This window comes from Triticum dicoccoides, chromosome 5B (genome assembly GCF_002162155.2).
Source record: "Triticum dicoccoides isolate Atlit2015 ecotype Zavitan chromosome 5B, WEW_v2.0, whole genome shotgun sequence".
Classification (NCBI taxonomy): domain Eukaryota; kingdom Viridiplantae; phylum Streptophyta; class Magnoliopsida; order Poales; family Poaceae; genus Triticum; species Triticum dicoccoides.
Window position 1 is genome coordinate 697,468,508 of NC_041389.1, and position 6,636 is coordinate 697,475,143.

Here is a 6,636-nt window from a genome sequence, read left to right on the forward strand (position 1 = left end):
CCCACTTGCACTAGAGTCAGTAATCTAGTTCACATCGCCATGTGATTAACACTCACATGTCACATCGCCATGTGACCAACATCCAAAGAGTTTACTAGTGTCACTAAACTAGTTCACATCATCACGTGATTAAGACTCAATGAGTTCTGGGGTTTGATCATGTTTTGCTTGTGAGAGAGGTTATAGTCAACGGGTCTGCAACATTCAGATCCGTATGTACTTCGCAAATCTCTAGGTCATATTGTAAATGCTGCTTCCATGCTCCACTTGGAGCTATTCCAAATGGTTGCTCCACTATACGTATCCAGTTTGCTACTCAGAGTCATTAGGATAGGTGTTAAAGCTTGCATCGATGTAACCCTTTACGCCGAACTCTTTATCACCTCCATAATCGAGAAACATGTCCTTATTACTCCAAGGACAATTTTGACCGCTGTCTAATGATACATTCCTAGATCACTCTTGTACCCCTTTGCCAGACACGTGGCAAGGCACACATCAGGTGCGGTACTCGGCATAGCATACTGTAGAGCCTACGTCTAAAGCAAAGGGGACGACCTTCGTCCTTTCTCTCTCTTCTGTCGTGGTCGAGCTTTAAGTCTTAACTTCATACCTTACAACTCAGGCAAGAACTCCTTCTTTGACTGATCCATCTTGAACACCTTCAAGATCATGTCAAGGTATGTGCTCATTTGAAAGTACCATTAAGCGTTTTTTTGATCTATCCTCATAGATCTTGATGCTCAACGTTCAAGCAGCTTAATCCAGGTTTTCCCTTGAAAAACACTTTCAAATAACCCTATATGCTTTCCAGAAATTCTACATCATTTCTGATCAACAATATGTCAACAACATATACTCATCAGAAATTCCATAGTGCTCCCACTCACTTCTTTGGAAATACAGGTTTCTCATAAACTTTGTATAATCCCAAAATCTTTGATCATCTCATAAAAGTGTATATTCTGACTCCGAGATGCTTGCTCTAGTCCAAGGAAGGATCGCTGGAGCTAGCATACCTTTTAGCATCCTTAGGATCGACAAAACCTTTCTGATTGTATCACATACAACCTTTCCTTACGAAAACTGGTAAGGAAACTCGTTTTGACATCCATCTGCCAGATTTCATAAATGCAACTAATGCTAACATGATTCCGACGGACTCAAGCATCGCTACGGATGAGAAAATCTCATCGTAGTCAACTCCTTGAACTTGTGAAAAACTCTTTGCCACAAGTCGAGCTTCATAGACGGTGACATTACCGTCCACGTCCGTCTTCTTCTTAAAGATCCATTTATCTCAATGGCTTGCTGATCATCGGGCAAGTCCACCAAAGTCCATGCTTTGTTCTGATACATGGATCCTATCTCGGATTTCATGGCTTCTAACCATTTGTCGGAATATGGGCCCACCATCGCTTCTCCATAGATCGTAGGTTCATTGTTGTCTAGCAACATGACCTTCAAGACAGGATTACTGTACCACTCTGAAGTAGTACGCATCCTTGTCACCCTACGAGGTACGGTAGTGACTTGATCCAAAACTTCATGATCACTATCATAAGCTTCTACTTCAATTGGTTTGGGCGCCACAAGAACAACTTCCTATACCCTGCTACACACTAGTTGAAGTGACGGTTCAATAACCTCATCAAGTCTCCACCATGCTCCCACTCAACTTTCCGAGAAAAACTTTTCCTCGAGAAAGGACCCGATTCAAGAAACAATCCCTATTGCTTTCGGATCTGAATTAGGAGGTATACCCAACTGTTTTGGGTGTCCTATGAAGACGCGTTTTATCCGCTTTGGGTTCGAGCTTATCAACCTGAAACTTTTTCACATAAGCGTCGCAGCCCCAAACTTTTAAGAAACTACAACTTAGGTTTCTCCAAACCGTAGTTCAAACGGTGTCATCTCAATGGAATTACGTGGTGCCCTATTAAAGTGAATGCGGTTGTCTCTAATGCCTAACCCATGAACGATAGTGGTAATTCGATAAGAGACATCATGGTACGCACCATATCCAATAGGGTGCAACTATGATGTTCGGACACATCATCACACTATGGTGTTCTAGGCGGTATTAATTGTGAAACAATTTCCACACTGTCTTAATTGTGTGCCAAAGCTCGTAACTCAGATACTCATCTCTATGATCATATCATAGACATTTTATCCTCTTGTCACGATGATCTCCAACTTCACTCTGAAATCACTTGAACCATTCAATAATTCAGACTTGTGTTTCATCAAGTAAATATACTCAGTATCTACTCAAATCATCCGTGAAGTAAGAACATGAGGATATCCACTGCGTGCCTCAGCACTCATTGGACTGCACACATCAAAATGTATTACTTCCAACAGGTTGCTTTCTTGTTCCATTTTACTGAAAACGAGGCTTTCAGTCATCTTGCCCATGTGGTATGATTTGCATGTCTCAAGTGATTCAAAATCAAGTGAGTCCAAACGGTCCATTTTCATGGAGTTTCTTCATGCATATACACCAATAGACATCGTTCACATGTCTCAAACTTTTCAAAAACGAGTGAGTCCAAAGATCCATCAACATGGAGCTTCTTCATGCGTTTTATACCAATATGACTCACATGGCAGTGCCACAAGTAGGTGGTACTATCATTACTATCTTATATCTTTTGGCATGAACATGTGTATCACTACGATCGAGATTCAATAAACCATTCATTTTAGGTGCAAGACCATTGAAGGTATTATTCAAATAAACAGAGTAACCATTATTCTCCTTAAATGAATAACCATATTGCGATAGACATAATCCAATCATGTCTATGCTCAACGCAAACACCAAATAACAATTATTTAGGTTTAACACCAATCTCGATGGTAGAGGGAGCGTGCGATGCTTGATCACATCAATCTTGGAAAACTTCCAACACATATCGCCAGCTCACCTTTAGCTAGTGTCCGTCTACTCCCCAGCCTTTTATTTCGAGTTACCAACACTTAGCAACCGAACCGGTATCTAACACCATGGTGCTACTAGGAGTACTAGTAAAGTACACATTAACATAATGTATATCCAATATACTTCTATCGACCTTGCTAGCCTTATCATCTACCAAGTATCTAGGGTAATTCTGCTCCAGTGGCTATTCCCCTTATTACAGAAGCACTTAGTCTCGGGTTTGGGTTCAACCTTGGGTTTCTTCACTAGAGCAGCAGCTGATTTGCCGTTTCATGAAGTATCCCTTCTTGCCCTTGCCCTTCTTGAAACTAGTGGTTTCACCAACCATCAATGATTGATGCTCCTTCTTGATTTCTACTTTTGCGGTGTCAAACATCGCGAATATCTCAAGTATCATCGTATCTATCCCTGATATGTTATAGTTCATCACGAAGCTCTAGCAGCTTGGTGGCAATGACTTTGGAGAAACATCACTATCTCATCTGGAAGATCAACTCCCACTCGATTCAAGTGATTGTTGTGCTCAGACAATCTGAGCACAAGCTCAATGATTGAGCTTTTCTCCCTTAGTTTGCAGGCTAAGAAAATCGTCGAAGGTCTTATACCTCTTGACGTGGGCCCGAGCCTGAAATCCCAATTTCAGCCCTCGAAACATCTCATATGTTCCGCGACGTTTTGAAATCGTCTTCGGTGCCTCAACTCTAAACTGTTTAACATTACTGAACTATCACGTAGTTATCAAAACGTGTATGTTAGATGTTCGCAACATCCACAGACGACATTCGAGGTTCAGCACACCGAGCGGTGCATTAAGGACATAAGCCTTCTACGAAGCAACAAGGACAATCCTCAGTTTACGGACCTAGTCCGCATAATTGCTACTATCAACTTTCAACTAAATTTTCTCTAGGAACATATCTAAACAGTAGAACTAAAGCGTGAGCTTATGACATAATTTGCAAAGATCTTTTGACTATGTTCAGGATAATTAAGTTCATCTTATGAACTCCCACTCAGATAGACATCCCTCTAGTCATCTAAGTGATTACATGATCCGAGTCAACTAGGCCGTGTTCGATCATCACGTGAGACGAACTAGTCATCATCGGTGAACATCTTCATGTTGATTGTATCTACCATACGACTCATGCTCGACCTTTCGGTCTCTTGTGTTCTGAGGCCATGTCTGTACATGCTAGGCTCGTCAAGTCAACCTAAGTGTCTTGCGTGTGTAAATCTGGCTTACACCCGTTGTATGTGAATGTTAGAATCTATCACACCCAATCATCACGTGGTGCTTCGAAACAACGAACTTTCGCAACGGTGCACAGTTAGGGGGAACACTTTCTTGAAATTTTAATGAGGGATCATCTTATTTACTACCGTCGTTCTAAGCAAATAAGATGCAAAAACATGATAAACATCACATGCAATCAAAAGTGACATGATATGGCCAATATCATTTTGCTCCTTTTGATCTCCATCTTCGGGGCTCCATGATCATCATCGTCACCGGCATGACACCATGATCTCCATCATCGTGTCTCCATGAAGTTGTCTCGCCAACTACTAATTCTACTATTATGGCTAACGGTTTAGCAATAAAGTAAAGTAATTACATGGCGTTGTTCATTGACACGCAGGTCATACAATAAATTAAGACAACTTCTATGGCTCCCGCCGGTTGTCATACTCATCGACATGCAAGTCGTGATTCCTATTACAAAAACATGATCAATCTCATACATCACATATCATTCATCACATTCTTTTTGGCCATATCACATCACATAGCATACCCTGCAAAAACAAGTTAGACGTCCTCTAATTGTTATTTGCATGTTTTACGTGGCTGCTATGGGTTTCTAGCAAGAACGTTTCTTACCTACGAAAAACCACAACGTGATATGTCAATTGCTATTTACCCTTCATAAGGACCCTTTTCATCGAATCCGATCCGACTAAAGTGGGAGAGACTGGCACCTGCTAGCCACCTTATGCAACAAGTGCATGTCAGTCGGTGGAACCTGTCTCACGTAAGTGTACGTGTAAGGTCGGTTCGGGCCGCTTCATCCCACAATACCGTCGAAACAAGATTGGACTAGTAACAGTAAGCATATTGAACAAAAATCAACGCCCACAATAAATTGTGTTCTACTCGTGCATAGAAACTACGCATAGACCTAGCTCATGATGCCACTGTTGGGGAACGTAGCAGAAATTTAAAATTTTCTACGCAACACCAAGATCAATCTATGGAGATTCTAGCAACAAGAGAGGGAGAGGATGAGGATCCTTGAAGATCGCTAAGCGGAAGCGTTTCAAGAACGCGGATGATGGAGTCGTACTCGCGGCGATTCAATTCGCGGAAGATCTGATCTAGCGCCGAACGGACGGCGCCTCCGCGTTCAACACACGTACAGCCCGGGGACGTCTCCTCCTTCTTGATCCAGCAAGGGGAGAGGAGAAGTTGAGGGAGAACTCTGACAACATGACGGCGTGGTGGTGGTGGCTCCAGCAGGGCTTCGCCAAGCACTACTGAGGAGGAGGAGGTGTTGGAGGAGGGAGAGGGCTGCGCCAAGGGAAGGGTGTGCAGCTGCCCTCTCTCTCCCTCACCATATATAGGGGTAAGGGAGGTGGAGGAGGCGCCCTAGGGTTCCCTAGGGGAGGGGCGGCGGCCACAGGGGAAACCCTAGATGGGTTTGGGTGCCCCCACCCCCTAGGAAACTTGCCCCCCAAGCCGGGAAGGCGGGCTGCCCTTGGGGAGGCGCCCCCACCTCTCCTGGTTACGTGAGAGGGGCTGGGAGGGGCGCACCACCCCTTAGTGGGCTGGTTTGCCCCTTCCCCTTTGGCCCATGAGGCCCTCCAACACTTGCCGGGGCTCCCGAAACACCTTTCGGTCATGCTGGCCATAGCCTGGTACCCCCGAAACACTTCCGGACTCCAATACCCTTCGTCCAATATATCGATCTTCACCGCCGGACCATTCCGGAACTCCTCGTGACGTCCGGGATCACATCCGGGACTCCGAACAACCTTCGGTAACCACATACTATTTCCCATAACAACTCTAGCGTCACCGAACCTTAAGTGTGTAGACCCTACGGATTTGGGAATCATGCAGACATGACCGAGACAACTCTCTGGCCAATAACCAACAGCGGGATCTGGATACCCATGTTGGTTCCCACATGTTCCACGATGATCTCATCGGATGAACCACGATGTCGAGGATTCAATCAATCCCGTATTCAATTCCCTTTGTCTAGCGGTATAGTACTTGCCCGAGATTCGATCGTCGGTATCCCGATACCTTGTTCAATCTCGTTACCGGCAAGTCTCTTTACTCGTTCCGTAACACATCATCCCGTGATCAACCCCTTGGTCACATTGTGCACATTATGATGATGTCCTACCGAGTGGTCCCAGAGATACCTCTCCGTCACACGGAGTGATAAATCCCAGTCTCGATTCGTGCCAACCCGACAGACACTTTCGGAGATACCCGTAGTGTACCTTTATAGCCACCCAGTTACGTTGTGACGTTTGGTACACCCAAAGCATTCCTACGGCATCCGGGAGTTGCACAATCTCATGGTCTAAGGAAATGATACTTGACATTAGAAAAGCTTTAGCATACGAACTACACGATCTTTGTGCTAGGCTTAGGATTGGGTCTTGTCCATCAC